We start from the raw sequence: 20,039 nt of genomic DNA, 5'->3' as shown, positions 1-20,039 counted from the left end.
ACTCAGGGCCAAATATTCATTTCCATTAAAAATACATCATTTTAAAAAGCTGACGTTTTCGCTTGGTTTTGTCTTATTTTAAGCAACGTGAAGTTGGTTTTAGTGGAGATACGCAATCGGTAACTTAGGTTATTTTGAAAGATTTTCCTCCTTAAAATGAGCCTCAGCTGATAGTTCCTCCTTAATGCTTATAATCATCCAAAGCAAAACAAATGTCTAGGTCAATGAAGACTGAAACAGGACAATTCCTGGACACTAAATTTTCCAAGAACAAAGCAAACAATTGTTCTATATACACCCCTGCAACAGTTCTTAATGGAAAGGGCACAGAGACCTTTTACTTGGGGGCCTTGTTATGATGGAGCCCCAGAGGCACCACCACGAGACTGCCTTTGAGCCAAGGTCTCACAATGAGGGCACAAAGGTGGAGCTACCCCATCCTACAGTTCAGGTCTGGGATCACTAGAACAGCAGGGAATCTGAGTCCAGAAGTACCTTTCCCTCTCACTACCTCAGCTGCAAGTCAGCCTTAGATTCCCTGTCCCTAAAGTAGATTAGCAGCTATTCACACTAACGGGTGCTTGTGGGGATTACACAGGATCATGGGTGTGGACCAGCTCTGTCAGTACTGAAGCTCCAGACAAAAGAAAGCACTTAGTTATCACAGCCAGGAAGGGCTTGGGACATGGGCTTGCATTTTAAAAGAAAACAAAACCCAGTCCAAACCCCCATCTCTCATGAGCATCAGTCGGACCTGTGGGTACTTTTGGAGTATGTGGATGGATCTTACCCACTGCGGGACATCAGGCAGGACTTCCTGAAGCTTCTGAACTCAGGTCTTTTAAGTGCTCTGTGGTGCCCATGTGGACAAGTAGGGCTACAAACAGGTGATGCTGCATGTTAGTCCACCTCCGTTTAGGGTCAGAAGTTCTGGATTCTATGATCAGATGGAATCTTGGGCAGCTGTTGAACTTCTCTGTTTCTTAGTTTTATTCATTTACTGCATGGGGATTATATCAGCCTTACTTACCTTGAAGATCTTTATGAGAATGCAATGAGATTTTTTTTAAAGAATATATATATATATGCATTATTAATTATCATTAGACTGGGGCTTCAGCATAACTCCTGGGTACTCTGAAAAGTTTTATTATTTAGAATCAGCCCAGGCTGATTGCTATTCCCTGCTGCTGACTTCTTTTTAAAATAAACCTTTTATTTTAGAATATATATATATATACACACACACATATATGTATATATATATTTTGGCCCAGCCCCACGTGGCTTGCAGGATCTTAGTTCCCCAACCAGGGGTCGAACCTGGGCCCATGGCAGTGAAAGCATCAAGTCCAAACTGCTGGACAGCCAGGGAATTCCCTTAGAATATATTTAGATTTACAGAAAAGTTCCAACAGAGAGTTCCCATACGCCCTTCACCCAGTTTCCCCTAATGTTGACATCTTACATAACTATGGCCCATTGTCAGAACTAAGAAACCAATATTAGTACATTAAGGTGCATGTGTCTTTTTGAATTATGGTTTTCTCAGGGTATGTGCCCAGTAGTGGGATTGCTGGGTCATATGGTAGCTCTATTTTTAGTTTTTTAAGGGACCTCCATACTGTTCTCCATAGTGGCTGTATCAATTTACATTCCCACCAACAGTGCAGAAGGATTCCCTTTTCTCCACACTCTCTCCAGCATTTATTGTTTGTAGATTTGTTGATGATGGCCATTCTGACCAGTGTGAGGTGATACCTTATGGTAGTTTTGATTTGCATTTCTCTAATAATTCGTGATGTTGAGCATCTTTTCATGTGCCTCTTGGCCATCTGTATGTCTTCTTTGGAGAAATGTCTATTTAGGTGTTCCATCCATTTTTTGATTGGCTTGCTTGTTTTTCTGATATTGAGTTGCATGAGCCGTTTGTATATTTTGGAGGTTAATCCATTGTCTGTTTCTTCATTTGCAAATATTTTCTCCCATTCTGAGGGTTGTCTTTTGGTCTTGTTTATGGTTTCCTTTGCTGTGCAAAAGCTTTTAAGTTTCATTAGGTCCCACTTGTTTATTTTTATTTTCATTGCTCTAGGAGGTGGGTCATTTGCAGCACTATTTACAATAGCCAGGTCATGGAAGCAACCCAAACGTCCATCGACAGATGAATGGATAAAAAAGATGTGGTACATATATACAATGGAATATTACTCTGCCATAAAAAGGAATGGAATTGGGTCATTTGGAGAGATGCGGATGGACCCAGAGACTGTCATACAGAGTGAAGTAAGTCAGAAAGAGAAAAACAAATATCATATATTAACGCATATATGTGGAATCTAGAAAAATGGTACCGATGAACCTGCTTGCGAGGCAGAAATAGAGACACAGATATAGAGCACAAACGTATGTACACCAAGGGGGGAAAGCAGGGGAGGGATGAATTGGGAGATTGGGATTGACATATATACACTAATATGTATAAAATAGATAACTAATGAGAACCTGTTATACAGCATAGGGAACTCTACTTAATGCTCTGTGGTGACCTAAATGGGAAGGAAATCCAAAACAGAGGGGATGTATGTATACATATAGATGATTGACTTTCAGAAACTAACACAATATTGTAAAGCAACTATACCCCAATAAAAAAAAAAATAAAGAAGATAAAAACAATAAAATATACTAAGATTAAAAAAATATTAGTACATTAATGTTAACAAATATAGACTTTATTCAGGTATCACCAGTTTTTCTACCAATGTCCTTTTTCTGTTCCAGGACTCCATCCAGGTACCACACTGCATTCAGTCCTCACGTCTCCTTGATTGCCTCTGTTTGATGATGGTTTCTCTGTCCTTCCTTGTCTTTCATTGATTGACAGTTTGAGGAGTACCAATCAGGTACTGTATGGACCACCCCTCAATTTGGTTTTGTCTAACATGTTTTTTTCATGATTGGACTATGGGTTTTGGGGAAGAGTGAAGTACTCTTCTCATCACATCATATCAGAGGTCCACGTCATCAACATGACTTATTACTGGTGATATTAACCTTAATCACGTGGTTAAGATGGGATCTACCAGATTTCTCCACTGTAAAGTAACTCTTTTCCCTTCCCATTCTCTATTCTTAAAAATAGAAGGAAGTCACTAAGTCGAACTCACATTCAAGGGAAGGAAAATTGTTTCACTTCCTGAAGGGGGGAGTATCTACATGTATCATTTGGAATTCTTCTTCTTCTTTTTTTTTTTTTTTGTGGTACGCGGGCCTCTCACCACTGTGACCTCTCCCGTTGCGGAGCACAGGCTCTGGACGCGCAGGCCCAGCGATCATGGCTCACGGGCCCAGCCGCTTTGCGGAATGTGGGATCTTCCCAGATTGGGGCACGAACCCGTGTCCCCTGCATTGGCAGGCGGACTCTCAACCACTGCACCGCCAGGGAAGCCCTGGAATTCTTCTTTAAGGAAAACTTGTCTCTTTGTTTGTGTTCAATTTTATTTATTTATTTATTTTTTGGCCATCCCGCATGTGGGATCTTATTTCCCCAACCAGGGATCAAACCTGTGCCCCCCCCGCAGTGGAAGCATGGAGTCTTAACCACTGGACCATCAGGGAATTCCCATGTGTTTAATTATTTTATACTTTGGGTTAAAATCCAATATGATGTTGTCTATTTTGTTGCTCTAAGTGTTCCAGCTTTGGCCCCTGGGAGCTCTTCCAGTTAGTTCCTTCCCACATCCCTTGGACATACCCCCATAACTGTGGGTCTTTCTATCTTTATTTCTGTTTTGAGCACTTTCTGACTTTCTGGCTCTAGAAGACGTTCCAGGTTCATCTTATATATTCATTGCCCCAGCCAGAATCAGCCATTTCTCCAAGGACCCTGGTTGCTATTTTGGAAAATGATATTAGAAACCAACAACTGGGCACTGAGTGTGCTTTTTGTTACTGGTTGATGCTGATTTCTAACCAAATAATTGAAAATATTTAGAGCCAGAGAGATATGGGTTTTTGCTACCCGTATTACTTTGGGCAAGTTACTATATCACATTGGATCTGTTTCCTCATCCACGTGTAAGAATAATGAACATCACTCAAAGGGTTGCTGTGAGGTCAAGGGAGATAATATTGAAGGAACTTTCTATTTCTGATATTAGAGAGCTAGGTTTTCTTTTTCTACACCTTTAAAGCATCAATGATCTGACAGTACAGTAATGCAGAAAATTAAGGGAAAATGGGAACCAAGAGAAATAAACAAGTAAGAAAATTGCGTTTGCCATGAAGGCATTTGCCATTTCCAGCAAATCTGAATTTTCACTTTGACAGCCACATGGTGATTGCGGTGGAGCAGGGAGTGATGACAGTGAAAACCAGGCCCAGCACTAAGCAAGAAATTTAATAGACAGTAAGCTGGATGCCAAAGAGCTATAACCCCGGGGGAGGGTAAAGAAATTGCTGCCCTTATCTGAACCCTCTGAGTCTTCCAGAAAACCTCAATTTGGTTTAGGGTGGGTCTCAAGCTAAGAGTCCCTTCAGACGCCTTGCAAGGGGAAGAAGATACCTTCAATTTGCCCTTCACATTAATCTTACAAATCATTTTCCAAGGACAGTGACTAGTACACATCTAGGACATCTTGAGCACTCAGCCCCAGAGGACGCCATGTGGGGCAGAAGAACCATCTAGTGGAGCCCTGTCCAGACTGCAGAGTCATGAGAAACGAGAAATGGTTGTTGTTTTAAGCCACTAAGTTTTGGGGTTTTTTGTTACATAGCAATAGATAACTGAAGTATTTTTATACATGCTTTTTTGTCATAATTGCTGCCTCCTAAGAAGGAAAAAGATTCTTCAAGGTTCTTCCGAGCCCATTATAGTTTTGCTCCGGCAGGCTTCTCCAGGTTTGTCTATCAGTTAAGACTTCAACCAAACTGGTCTTTTCACTGTTTCTTAGCATGTCTGTCCCAAGTACTCCCATTTCTATGATTTTGCTCACTTCACCAACCCCATCTGAAGGCTCACCTGCATTTCCCCCTCCTCAGTTGAACCACCGCCTCCACTTTGAATCTTCCCCTCTTCCAGGTCTAGCAAAGAACGCCATTAATTCCAAAGTGACCTCTGTCCTCTGCACTTATGCTTGTGGCCAAGTTCATTGGAAAGGTCCACTCCCTCGTGTTGTTGCGTTATTTGAAGGCAGTTTCGTGTCCCCAGCTATAATGAGCTCCCTTGAATGCAGAGACTGAGGATATACCTGTCTGTGTTTCAGCATCTAACAGCGGGCCTGGAAGAGGGAGGGAACCCAGAAAATGTGTTGTATAGATGATTATGCTGTTTAACAGTCTTCTTCTAAAGCAGCATTATGGTGATGATTCACTGGCTCTATCTTCATTTTCAGGTGCTCTGTGGCTGTCACACTGAATTCCCATTGCAACCACTAACAAAAGTACCACCAGGCCTTTTTTCTAAATATAAAGAATGAGTTAATAGGCTTTCGTAAGAAGTAAGAAAATGAAAATCACTTCATACCTCTTTTTTTTTTTTTTTGCCAGCACTTTTGATTTCTTCCTCTCCTTTACATGTGAGAAGTTCATACACGGTGAATCACCTCCCTGTCACTTAAACTCTGAAGTGTAATATGATCACAGTAGGCAATGAAACCATGTATGTGAAGTCTCAGAGGCGCAAAAATTTGTGAGTGGAAACCGATAAAAGATCGGCAGGACTGTTTTCTAAGAAAGCAAAGAGCCGACAGCTGAGGCACGAAGGGTTTCTTCTGCACCCCAGGAATTCTTACCTGACGCCTAATCTTCATGCTGGCCAGGGGAGTCAAATATTTATGTTCTAGATACCAGGCTTGCTCCTGGAACATCAGTTTGGTTCCATATAGCAGACAAAACTAAGGGGTGGGGGAAGAGGAGAGAAATGGAAAAATATGTTAGAAAACACAGAATCTAAGGAGGTGAATGAGAAATAGCATAATATTACATTTCATAAGATCATAAAAGTTAATACATACTTACTGTAAATGGTCATATTTTGTTTTTTTTAATTTTTATTTTATATTGGAGTATAGTTGATTAACAATGATGTGTTAGTTACAGGTGTACAGCAGTGATTCAGTTATACCCATACAAGTTTCTGTTCTTTTTCAAATTCTTTTCCCATTTAGGTTATTACAAAATATTGAGCCAAGATTTCTGTGCTATACAGTAGGTCTTTGTTGGTTATCTATTTTAAATATAGTAGGGTGTACATGTCAATCTCAAACTCCCAATCTATCCCTCCCCCTGCTTTCCCCCTGGTAACCGTAAGTTTGTTCTCTAAGTCTGAAAATGGTCACATTTTGGACATGCAGTATATGTTTTATATTTTGAAACCACTCTATGGAGAAATTTAAAGCATATATAAAATTAGAAAAAATAGTATAACCAACTTCCATGTCTCCATCCCCCCAGTTCAACAAATATTAACTCACAGCCAGTCTTGCTTCATCTACAATCTCATCTAATTCTTCCCCATCCCCAGGTTACTTAGAATCAAAGTCCACTCATAATATATTTAAAAAAATAAATGTAATATTTCTGTTTGCTTTCTTTCTTGATTCATGAAAGAATATTCTTTTTTTTTTTTTTTTTTTTTTTTTTTTTTTGCGGTACACGGGCCTCTCACTGTTGTGGCCTCTCCCATTGCGGAGCACAGGCTCCGGACGCGCAGGCTCAGTGGCCATGGCTCACGGGCCCAGCCGCTCCGCGGCATGTGGGATCTTCCCGGACTGGGGCACGAACCCGCGTCCCCCGCATCGGCAGGCGGACTCCCAACCACTGCGCCACCAGGGAAGCCCATGAAAGAATATTCTAAATGCCCATTCTGAATAATATCATCTTGATATTTTCCATTGAGCATGGTTTGATTAGACTTTCATAAAAATAGCATTCCTCATTTGCATTTTGTTTCAATACGTTTTTCCTATCACGTTTCTGAAACCGACACGCAGACCTCCGTCATGACATCAGTGGCATCCAGCAATAATAGATGAGTTTTCCTGTATTAACAAGTAACTTTTTTTTTGTATAATGCAAAAAAAAAAATACACTCAAATTGCCTATAGCAACTATAAAAGGTAATGATGCAATGCATTTAATTACTGTTTAGTAGTGCTTTTTATTTGAGCATTTCAAAATATTAGTAAAAGTGTCATATTTCTATGAAGGACTTAAATAAAAATGAGGTAAATGTAGAATTGTTAAATGAGAATTTCAGAAGTCTTTACAATGAACAAGTAACTTTTAAGTTAACTATTCTTTAGCATTTCATATTTAATAATTCCAAAATTATACAAACATAGAGATAATAGTATAAGGTACCTCCAAGTCTATATCATCCAGCTTTAATAGCTGTCAACTCATAGCCAATCTTGTTTTATCTCTACTCCCACCTGTTCCCCCCTTTCCATATTATTGTGAGGCAAAGTTCAACTGTGATCATCTCTAGGTTTGGAGGGAAGAGAGCTATGTCGATCCTGGAAGAGAAAGCTATGTTGACAAGGTCCCCTTAGAGGAGCTGTGACCTTCAGCCAAGGAAAACAGAAACCCCAAGGTGATCCCACAAGAAGGCAGGCAGGGGGCAGGGATATCCCAACCTCATTCTCCTCCCCATCTCCAGTCTCTAGCTGGGGCTTCCTGTTCTCAGAACCTAACTGGATCCAGAGGGCAAGGATTCCTCTGATGCAAGTTACATAGATCAATTTCCTGGGCCCAGAGCAGGGTGGAGAAGGGTGGAGAGTAGAGCTGGAAAAGCAAAGGGAGGATGTCTGGAAAAATCCCATCTCTAACACCCCCAACAGGTGGTCATCCAGCCTTAGTCCAGTCCTATCTCAAGTTCAAGTTCACCTGGTCCCACACAGCCCCGACTGCTGACACCATTCCCACGTTTCATCCCAGAGGGCCAGTGTCACACTGTGCTGCCTATGTCTGCTCTGCCCTTCTGTCGACTCCTGACTTGTCCTCCTGTCGACAGTCTGTGGCTCTTGTGTATCTGATGCTCAGGGCCACTTTTCTGCCTTTGAACTTTTTCTTTTCTCCTTGAACACAGTTTGGACTCTCCTTTGACTACCCTCTTTTCTTGTCCTGGGAAACAGGCGTCCAGGTTCTTGGTGGTGACCAGGACACCACCTGGAGGTCCAGATACCATCAGCCCAGCCTCAGGTCCTCAAATGGAACCTGAATGTGTTTCCTTTTACGTTTCAGAGATGGGAGCTCAGTGCATTAAGAGGCATCCAGTTCTCCAACCCACTGTTTGAAGAACCATTGCATACTGAACCACTTGCCTATGTGGAACATGAATTTATGGATTGATTGTTAACTCTGTCGGAAAGGGACCTTGTCCTGCTCGTCTCTGTATGCCTAGGGTCTGGGAAAAAAGCTGATACACTGTAAGAGATTGGCTGACATCCAATTTCCTGTATACCTCATAGCTATTAATCCTGTAACTTTTGCTGCCTAAGGAGCAAAGCAGGAGTATATGAAAGTATCCAGATAACAACCCTTAACAATTTAAAGATAAGTTTCACATCTCTGCTTAGGCGTTCTTTCTTCAGAGGATCAGCCTTCACAGACTGCCATTTTCTCACAATGCAGCTTCCAGCTCTTGCTCCACTTTGGACCTGGTGGCCTCTTCTAAATGCTTAATTCTCTCCTTCAAGGTGTCTCACGGGACTGAACACAGTGTCCAGATGTTTTCTCATCGCTGTAGTGTCAGTAGCACCATCGCTGTCCGGATTTGGGACTCTATACTTTTACAAGCAAAGGAAGATGGAATTTGCTTTTATGACAGTCACAGGTTTTTTGAAGAAATGAGTGAAAGAATACCATGCAATTTGGTTTACATCAAATGTTTGCTCAGTTAACACTCCTACTATGCCTTTTCTCCTATGAACCGTTTTCAACCAACCCATACATACACATACACATCCCTAAAGGGATGACTTTAAATTTATTCTCTTAAAGTATCATCTTGTTGATATGACTTACCTCAAGTCCCCAAAATCTCTATGAATATTAATTCAATCCTCAAGTCCCCCAAATCTCTATGAATATTAATTCAATCACCTCATGTGTTTATGTCATTTACAGATGTGTCAGTCCCACCTTTGTCTTTATATCATAGAACTCAACTGATAGGTCTATATCTTTTCAATCAAGTATTTGAGAATCTATTTAACAGACTCTCATCTAACTCATATTTCTCTAGCTTGTACATAAGGATAGCCTAAGAGTCTGGAAAGTGCTGTGCAAAATCAAGATACATCGGGCTTCCCTGGTGGCGCAGGGGTTGAGGGTCCGCCTGCCGATGCAGGGGACGCGGCTTCGTGCCCCAGTCCGGGAGGATCCCACACGCCGCAGAGCGGCTGGGCCTGTGAGCCATGGCCGCTGAGCCTGCGCGTCCAGAGCCTGTGCTCTGCAATGGGAGAGGCCACAGCAGGGAAAGGACTGCGTACCACAAAAAAAAAAAAAAAAAAAAAAATCAAGATACCTCAACTTCCCCAGATTTTGTCTTCTAGCAACCTGATTAAGACAGGAAATAAGATTAGGTTAGCAAGGCTTAGCCACAGTGAGCACAGACCACTCTCCTAGTGACCATCTTTTTCTAATCACTCATAAACTATCTTGAATAGCCTTTTCTAGCATTTTAACTTGGATTTATAAATTCTATAGTTTCCCCAATCTATTTTTCTTTCTTTGTTTTTTTTAACGTGGACATTTGCTCATTTACAGTTTCCTGACATCTCTTTTGTCCTCCTTGGTTTCAAATGTCTCACAACTGTGTCCTTCCCAATTCAGAGAGAAGATGGGGACATTCTAGGAGACAAGTATGTCTGCTTTCTGTTTGCATTTATTAACATCAAAGCTTTCTTCCCCAGACCAGGTATCTGTCTCTTCAAACTCTGAGCGTAGCTAAAAATAGCCTTTTAAATCTTCATCAGATTATTTGTCAAGCCTCACATTATGGTGGGATTTGACCATCCTGACATTTACTAAATGCTACCCTTTTGTATTTATCCCTGGACAAGCATCTCCCCCCATCACCATGCTTCTCATTCATATAGCTTCCTTAGACTTATGGCCATCAGAGAGTCCTCTCTACACTTACCTTGGTTTCTTTAAATGTGTCCCAAATTACACCTTTTTTTGGTATCTATTGTATTGTCAGAGTAATATTTTACTGTTTTTCTTACTCTCAAGCCCATGTGCCCCTATGAAATCTCTGCCCATAGAATCATAATAACCAATATTTTTTAATCACCTACTATGTGCCAGGCACTGCAAGGTATTTTACATTCACCTCGTTTAGTCTTCACAATAATCCTGAATGTAGCCATAACTCCTGGACAGAGTAAATGGAGAAGCTATTTGAGGAACTGAAAAATAAATATTGATAGTAGGCAGATTTGGGAAGAAGACTAAAATTCAAAGTACCACCAAACAGGTGATGAGTTTAGTTTTTTTTCCTAGTCTTCAAGCTGCTTGTCCCTGGAGACAGGCGTGCATCAGACCAAGATAAATAAACCCCAGATTCTGGAAGGAGGATAGAAAAGGGAGCCCTGGGGAACCAGAGAGTACCGAGGAGGTCATGGAGTCAGAGGGCTTGGGAAAGTAAGCCCATAAAGTTGTTTATGAACTTCTGGGCTCAACCCCAGGTGTACATACACGGATCTAACACACATCAGTACAGAAAACACTTTGAGAACTGAACTAGCAAACAGATGAAAATGCAGGTGCCAGACTGGTCACTGTGTGGTGCATACGTGGGACAGAACAGAATAGTACAGCAAAGCCTTTGAAGACTAAACTGACATTGAAACCACAGTGAACAGAAGGTGAATTGCAACTTGCAGCCCAAACAACCAGATACATTCATTGCTAAAACAAAAATATTAACGTTCTCTATGGGATTTAAACAAGACCCAGGATCTCATAACATAATATTCAAAATGTCTAGGAAATGGGGAAGTCCCTGGTGGTCCAGGGGTTAGGACTCGGCGCTTTCACTGCCAAGGGTCCAGGTTCCATCCCTGGTTGGGGAACTAAGATTCTACAAGCTGTGACGTGCAAATACCAAAATGTCCAGGAAATATTTTTTTAAAGTTCAGCATGTGAAGGACAAGAGAAATGTAACTTGCCTAGGAAAAGATAATCAACAGACACCAACAGAAAAATGACACAGATGTTGGAATTATCTAGCAAAAGCCTTAAAACAGCTATTATAAAAATTTTTCAACAAGTGATCACAAACCCTCTTGAAACAAATGGTAAAGTAATGTTTCAGCACAGAAATAGAAGATATAAAGGAGAATCAAATGGAAATTTTAGAAGTAAAAATTACAATGATCAAAATAAAAATGGGCTTAACATCAGAATAGGGGAAACAGAGGAGAGTCAGTGAGCTGGAAGATAGAATAACAAATTATTTGAACAATAGAGAGAAAATAGACCGAAAAAAAGAACAGAGCCTCAGGGACCTGTGGGACTATGACAAAAGAACTAACCTCATGTCACTAGAGTCTCGGAAGGAGAAAAGGAAGAATGCAGGGCTGAAAAAGTACTTGACAACTTAATGGCTGAACAAGTCCTCAAATTTGGGGAAAATCCCCAGAAATATGCAGGTTTCAGAAGCTTGGTGAACCCCAAACACAATAAACACCAAGAAATCCATGCGTAGGCACATCATAATCAAACACCTTGAAACTAAAACAAAGAAAAAACCTTGAAAGCAGCCAGAGAAAAAATGGTGCATTACCTCTAGGAGAACAATGATGTGAATGACTGAATTTCTTATCAGAAACCATGGAGGCTAGAAAGAAGTGGAATAACATTTTTTAAGCACTTAAAAAGTATCAACCCAGGATTCTACATTGAGTAAAAATATCCTTCAGGAGTGAAGATGAAATAAAGATATTGTAAAGATGAAGAAAAACTGGGAGGAATTGTTACCAGCAGACTGCTCTAAAAGAATTGTTAAGAGTGTTTCAGTCAGAAGAAAAATTATACTAAAAGGAAACTTAGAACATCAGGAATGGAGGAAGAGCAACAGAAATGGTAACTATCTGGGTAAATATGATAGACTTGTCTTCTCTTGAATTCTTTTAAAATGTGTGTAATGACTGAAAACAAAACATAATATTGTCTGATGTGGTTTCCTATGTACGGAGATTACTTATAAAATGCCTATGATATACAGAGGAGAGAGGGCAAAAGGAACTCTATGATGGTAAGGTTTCTTCATTCCACTTGAAGAGGTAAAATATTTATTTTAAGCAGACTGTAAAAGTGCAGTCATATATTGTAATCCCTAAAGCATCAACAAAAAAGAAAAAAACGATACAAAGAAATATCGATAATTCAAAATGAAATCCTGGAGAATGCTCAAACAACCCCAAAGAAGGTATGTGCTATAGAATGAATGATGGCCACCAAATGACATCAGGTCCTAATTCCTGGAATCTGCAAACATCCTAAGGAAAAAGAATCTCTGTGTGTGTGATCAAGTTAAGATTCACAAAATGAAGAGACAATTCTGGATTAACTGGGTGGGCCCTAAATACAATCACATGTATCTTTATAAAAGGCAAACAGAGAGAGGGTCCATAGACAGAAGAGAAGGAAGCAATGTGACCACAGAGACAGATATTAGAGTGAGGTGGGCACAGGTCAAGGAATGCCAGCAGCCACCAGAGGCCGGAAGAAGCAAGGAATGAATTCTCCTCTACAGCCTCTAAGGACAGTGCAATCCTGCTGACAGCTTGATTTTGGCCCAGTGATACGATTTCAGACTTCCAGCCTCCAGAACTATGAGAGAATAAACTTCTGTTGTTACAATCCACCAAGTTTGTTGTAATTTGTTATAGCAGCCGTAGGAAACTAATTCAACATATAAGAGAAAGTAAAAAATAAGACTGTCCTTATTCACAGACAATATGATTGTTTACATAAAAAAAAAAACCCCACAAGAAATCTGCCAAAAAACTCAAAACCTCTAGAGTTAATAGTGAGCTTAGCAAAATCATAGGATACAAGGTCGACATACAACATGTCAATTGTATTTCTAGATATTAACAATGTACCATTAGAAACCAATATTTAAAACAATCTACCCTTTACAGTAGCTCCCCCCAAATGAAATATTTAGGTATACGTTTACAAAAACATGTATATTATCTTTATGCTAAAAACTGAAAATGCTGATGAAAGAAATCAAGGAAGAACTAATAAAGTGGATTGGCAAGGTCAACATAGTACATTTGTCAATTCTCCCCGAAGTGATCCATAGATTTTACATAATTCCAATAAATATCTCAGCGGATTTTTTGCTGCTGATAGAGACAAGCTAATTCTAAAATTTATATGAAAAATCAAAGAAACTAGAATGGCTAAAACAACTTGCAAAAGAAGAAAAAAGCTGGAGGAATTACTCTATTTGCTTTTAAGACTTGCTATAAAGTTACAGTGTTCAAGATAGCATGGTTTTGTCAAGGGACAGACACATAGATCAATGGAACAAAATAGAGAACCCAGAGACAGACCCATGCAAATATGCGTGAATGAGTTTGATAAAGGTGCAGAAGGAATTCGATGGAAGAAGGACAGTCTTTTCAACAAATGATGCAGAAACAATTGGATAGCAACAGTCAAAAGATAAATAACATTGACCTAAACCTCACACCTTATACACAGATTGGTTCAAAATGAATCATAGATCTAAATGTAAAACATAGAACTCTAAAACTTCTGGAAAAAGATATGGGACAAAATCTTCATGGCCTGGGGTTAAGCATATATTATTAGATATGACACCAAAAGCACAATCTATAATATAGGAAAGTTGATAAATTGGACTTCATCAAAATTTAAAAATTTTTGCTTTGCAAAGGACTTTAAGAGAATGAAAAGAATTGCCACAAACTGGGAAAAACATTTGCAAATCACACATCCAACAAAGAACTTGTACCCAGAATTTATAAAGAACTCTCAAAACTCAACAGTAGGAAAAATTATCTGATTTTAAAATGGGCAAAAGATTCGAACAGACTTCACTCAAGAGGATATACAGATGGCAAAAAGGCACATCAAAGGATTTCAACATCATTAGGAAACGCAAATTAAAACCAGATGTTATATTCCTATATCCCTATTGGAATGGCCAAAAAAAAAATACAGACAATACCAAGTGCTGCTGAGGATGCTGAGCAACTGGATCTCTCATACATTGGGAATGTAGTAGCTTTACAAAGCTAAATGTACGTTTACTATATGACCCAGTAAATCCACTCCTAAGCATTTACCCTAGAGCAGTGGCTCTCAGCTAAGGATGACCTTTGTCCCCCAAGAGACATTTGGCAATTACTGAAGACTTTTTGGTGTCATAACTGGAGAAGTTCTACTGACATCTAGTAACTAGAGGCCGGGGATATCGCTAAACACCCTACGAAGTACAGGACAGCACTCCAACAACAAAGAAGTACTGACCCAAAATGTCAATATTGTCAAGATTGAGAAATTCGCTCTAGAGTAAGAAAAATTGTTTACATAATAACTTGTATATGTATATATACTCATAATCTTCAAAAACTGAGAACAACTCAAATGCCTTTCACTGGGTGAGTGATTAAATTGGGGTACATCCATACAATGGAATACTACTCAGCAATGAAAATGTGTAACTGTGGGTGCATGCAATGACTCCGCTGAACCTCAAATACCGAGTGAAGGAAGTCAATATCAAAAGGTTACGTATTGCATGATTCCAATGACGTTATATCCTCAAAATGACACAACTATAGTGATAGACAACACATCATTGGTTGCCAGGGTTTATCAGAAGGGGAAGAGGATAATTATAAAGCCATACCATAAAGAATAATTATAAAGCCATACCATAAAGGACTATTTAAGGATGGTTAAACTGTTCTGTATCCGGTCTGTGGTGGTACTTACACAATTCTACACATGTGTTGAAATTCATAGAACTACACAGCCCTAAACAAGGTCATTTTGCTGTATAATAATTTAAATATATCATCTTTTATGTCCAGATCTCTTTCTCTTTGTTATGGCAAACTCCAAGCTGAAATGGCTATATTCTCTAATGGTTCCCTGTACTGAAATTTTGTCCAAGGACCCCTGCCTGATCTCTTCCCTTTGAAAGTCACCCCTTCCCTTCCTGGGTTCTCGCAGCAGTGTGTTTTTCCTCATTACACGTTCTGCCTGTTGGTGTAATTATTTGCCCATGTGACTTTCTCCCTGACCACAATGTGATCAGGAAGGCAGGAACTGTGGCTCGTACATCTTGGAATTCCTGCAGCGCCTAGCCCAGTATCAGGGCTTGGTGTGTGCATTTGTAGAACTGAGACCCTTGGTTCCCTCAGGAGCATAAGCTCACTGGGACCAACAGCAGAAAGAAGGGAGGCTGCCTGCAATTTATGCCAAGTAGGCAGCCTGTATCCATGGCCTGAACCGCATAATAAGCAAGGAGATGCAGCAAAAGGACTGAGTTGGACCTCTAGTGTCAGAGAAGATGAAAAAGCTTATTAATTCATGGTAATACCAGCGTGATTTCAAAACAGTTTCCCCCAGCAACAACCTAGTTCTCTCACTGTGATGAAGTGCTCTGCCTTCTGCCTCAGACTTCAGCCACTTGGGATCTGCATTACTGCCTTGTAAAATTGATGGGCAGTGGTACTGTCTCTTAGTTAAGGAATTTCTGCCAGCCTTAGCAAAAAATATTAGTTTTGCAATTTCTAAGGGCATTCCTTGCAATAGAAAAGTGATTAGAAATTGGACCAGACTGGAACAATGCCCATCTTGAATCCGTATAGTTCACCTGCCGAGTCTCCTCCATGCCATCAGCTCCAGGTGTGGGCTCATCAGCTTCCACAGGTGAGGAAGCCTTATTTATATTACACTGGAAAAAGGTTGAGGGGGTGGTAATCAGTTCAGAAAGTACAGCTTTGATCACCCAAGGAAGCTGTTCAGATCAAAGTCTCTTTTTCTTCTAAACTGACTGAAGATGTTAATTTTTTTTAAATCCAACCTGCTCCATATTTCTTGTGTCTTAAAAGCCTCTCTTCTTGAGAAAGGTGACAAGCAGTGGCAGCTGGATTCTGGTAGAGTCCAGAGGGCTCTAGCAGAGGATGGTTAAGGATAAAGGTGATCTTTTCTTTCGGAGTCTCTGGATGCTGAAGAGCCTGGGATGGCTCTCTGTCCATCACCACTTTCAGCAGAGGAACCACTTTAGTAAAGTGATGGTGGGCCATGTGCTGGTATCACAGTGGATCAAAGGCAGAGCATCTGCTAGGATTAGGGGTGAGAGAGCCAGCCAGACCCAAAGCACATTCTATTTTATCCTCGTTGGAGAAGCCTAGCCATACCTCTATCTTTGCCTTTGCAGATGCCAGAAGGGAAATCTCTAGAGAAGGTAACCCCGAGATGTCATTTTGCCAGCATGCTGCGTGTGCTTGGGCAGAGGGGAGGCTGGAGCTCTGCTGCTTCTCAACCCTAAGGGTAGACGGATATTTGGGGGTCACACAGCTGGCTGCAGAATCCAAGCTTTCCTGTGATTGCCACACTCAGGCAAACCAACTCTCTACTACTTTGCAGTGTTGCAGTGCACTGTCCGTTACATGGCCAGTGGGAATGGGAAAATTCAGAAAGTACAGCTTTGCAGGTAGAGAGGAAGCTATTCCCTCTGAGACTTCTTACACAATCCACTACATAGACTGGCTCAGAACCATACTCCTACAGCCCTCCCTTGGTATCTGTAGGGGGGTTGGTTCCAGGACCCCCAGAGGATACCCAAATCCACAGATGCTCAAGTCTCTTATATAAAATTGAGTAGTACTTGCATAAAACCTATGCACATCCTCCCATATACTTTAAATCATGTCTAGATTACTTATGATACCTAATATAATGTAAATGCTATGCGGCAATAAATAGTTGTAAATATAAGGTAAATGCTATGTAAATCATTGCCAGTGTGCAGCAAATTCAAGTTTTGCTTTTTGCAACTTTCTGGATTTTCCTTCTGAATATTCTTGATCAGTGATTGATTGAATCTGTGGATGTGGAATCTGTAGGGAGGGCCAACTGTACTTTATGCAGACAGTTTGGGCAACTTGTGGAAAAGAATTCAGCCAGGTTCTTCTCTCTGATTTGTTTTAACCCAGAATTGATCCCACTTCTTCCCACTCCCAGTTCCTCGTCTGTCATTGGCTGTGCAACCATCACCACCATTCACATCCAGAACTTTTTTCATCTTGCAAAACTGAAATTCTGAATCCATTAAATAATAACTTCTCATTCACCCTTTTCCTTGGTCCCTGGAAAGGGACCATTCTACTTGTCTCTCTGAATAGGACTACTCTAGGTATCTCATATAAATGGATCCATACAGTGTATGTTCTTTTGTGACTAGTTTATTTTACTTAGCATGATGTATTCAAGGTTCCTCCATGTAGTAGCCTGGGTCAGAATTTCCTTCGCTTTTTAAGGCTGAATAATACTCTATTGCATGTATATACCATATTTTTTGTTTATTCATTCACCCATCAATGGACACTTGGGTTGCTTCCACATTTTGGCCGTTGTGATTAGTGCTGCTGTGAACATGGGTGTACTATTACCCATTCAAGCCACTGTTTTCAATTCTTTGGATATATGCTCAGAAGTGAAGTTGCTGGACCATATGGTGATTCTATGGTTAATATTCTGAGGCATCGCCATACTATTTACCACAGCGGCTGCTCCATTTTGCATTCTCACCAGCAGTGCACAAGGGTTCCAATTTCCCCACGTCCTTGCCAACACCTGTTATTTTGGTTTCTGTCGTTGTTGTTTTGATAGCAGCTATCCTAATGGGTGTGAAGTACTATCTCATTGTGGTATTGACTTGTATTTCCCTAATGATTAGTGATGTTGAGCATCTTTTCATATGCTTATTGCCCATCTGTAGATCTTTGGAGAAAAGTTTATTCGAGCCCTTTGCCCATTTTTAACCTGGTTGTTTGGATTTTTCTTGTTAAATTTTGAGTTCTCTATATAGAGATTCCGGATATTAGTCTTTTATCTGTATGTGATTTGTAAATACTTTGTTGCTTTTTTACTGTGTTGATAGTGTCATTTGATGCACAAAAGTTTTAAACTTTAATGAATTTCAACATGTCTAGTTTTTTTGTTGTTGTTTATGCCTTTGATGTCATATCCAAGAAATATTGCAAATCCAATGTGATGAGGCTTTTCTCGTTTTCTTCTGAGAGTTTTATAGTTTCAGCTCTGACATTTAAGTCTTTGGTCTATTTTGAGTTAATTTCTGTATATCATGTTAGATAACGGTCCGATTTCATTCTTTTGCATGTGGATATCTCGTTTCCCCTGTACCATTTGTTGAAAAGACTATCGTTTCCCCATTGAATGATCTTGGTACTCTCGTCAAAAATCATTTGACCAAATATGCAAGGGTTTATTTCTACATTGGTCTATATGTCTGTCTTTATGCCAGTACCACCCTATTTTGATTGCTGTAGACTTGTAAATTTTCAAACCAGGAAGTGTGAGACCTCTGACTTTTTTCTTCTTTTTCAAAATTGTCTTGGCTCTTCAGGGTCCCTCGTGATGCCATACGAATTTTACAATGAGTTTTTCTATTTCTGCAAAACAAGTCATGCAATTTTGACAGATTGCACTGAATCTGTAGATAGCTTTAGGTAATACTGACATCTTAAAAATATTAAGTCTTTCAATCCATGAACACAGAATTTCTTTCCATTTATATCTTCCTTAATTTCTTTTAGCAATATTTTTGCTGAAAGTTTTTCACCTCCTTTGTTAATTCCTAAGTACTTAATTCTTTCTGATGCTATTATAAATTGAATTGCTTCCTTCATTTCCTTTTTGGATTGTTTACTGTTGATGTATAGAAATGCAACTGATATCTGCATGTTGATTTTTGTATCCTGCAACTTTGCTGAATTATTCTTTCTAACAGTGCGTGTATGTGTGATGTTTGTGTAATCTTTAGGGTTTTCTACATATAAGATCATATCATCTGTGAATAGAAGAGATAGTTTTACTTCTTCCTTTCCAATTTGGATGCCTTTTATTTCTTTTTCTTGCCGAATTACTCTGGCTAGGACTTCCAGTATTGTGTTGAATAGAAGTGGTGAAAGCAGACATCTTTGTCTTGTTCCTGACAAAGGAAAAGCTTTCAGTTTTTCACCATTGAGTATAATGTTGTGAGTTTTTTCATATACGGCTTTATAATATTGACATAGTTTCCTGAGTGTTTTTATCATGAAAGGATGCTGAATTTTGTCAAATGCTTCTAATGCATCAATTGAGATGATCATGTTTTTTTTTCTTCATTCTGTTAATGTGATATATTACATAGATAATTTTTTTGTTTGTTGAACCATCCTTGTATTCCAGGAATAAATCCCACTTGGCCATAGTGTATAATCCTTTTAATATGCTGCTCAACTCAGCCTCTAGTATTCTGTTGAGGATCAGCATTTTGTAGTTTTAAGCATACAAATCCTATCTATTGTTAGATGTATACCCAAGTACTTACTCTTTTGAGAAATTGTACATGATATTGAGTTTAAAAAATTTTTCCTGTCCAAGTGTTCATTGCTAATATATAGAAATTCAATGAATTTTTGCATGTTGATCTTATATCCTGTGACCTTGCTAAACTCATTTCTTAGTTCTAGGATGTTTGTTTGTTTTGTAGATTCTTTGGGATTTTCTAAATAGACAATGATGTCATATATAAATAGGAACTGTTTTATTTCTTCCTTTCTGATATGAAAGAATATGCTTTTTATTTCCATTTCTTGCCTTATTTCACTAGTTAGAACTTTTAGTATTATACTGAATAAGAATGGTGAGACCAAACATTATTGCTTTATTCCTGATGTTAGGGGGAAAGCATGCCTTGTTTCACCGATATGTATGTTGTTAGCTATAGCAGGGGTCCCCAACCCCCTGTA

General features: G+C 39.6%; 1 protein-coding gene across 1 annotated transcript in view; it reads right to left on the bottom strand.

Moving 5' to 3' along the window:
- The window catches only part of ACOXL (acyl-CoA oxidase like), a 380,307-nt gene that overhangs the window by 33,574 nt on the left and 326,694 nt on the right, over window positions 1-20,039 (bottom strand). Inside the window, exon 17 of the mRNA XM_070046830.1 lies at window positions 5,793-5,894. The gene's annotated coding sequence lies outside the window, so the exon portion shown is untranslated. The remainder of the gene's footprint in view (window positions 1-5,792; window positions 5,895-20,039) is intronic.

The sequence above is a fragment of the Globicephala melas genome, chromosome 12 (genome assembly GCF_963455315.2).
Source record: "Globicephala melas chromosome 12, mGloMel1.2, whole genome shotgun sequence".
NCBI classification, from domain to species: domain Eukaryota; kingdom Metazoa; phylum Chordata; class Mammalia; order Artiodactyla; family Delphinidae; genus Globicephala; species Globicephala melas.
Note: the sequence above shows the minus strand (reverse complement) of the source record. Positions and strands in the feature narration are given on the sequence as shown.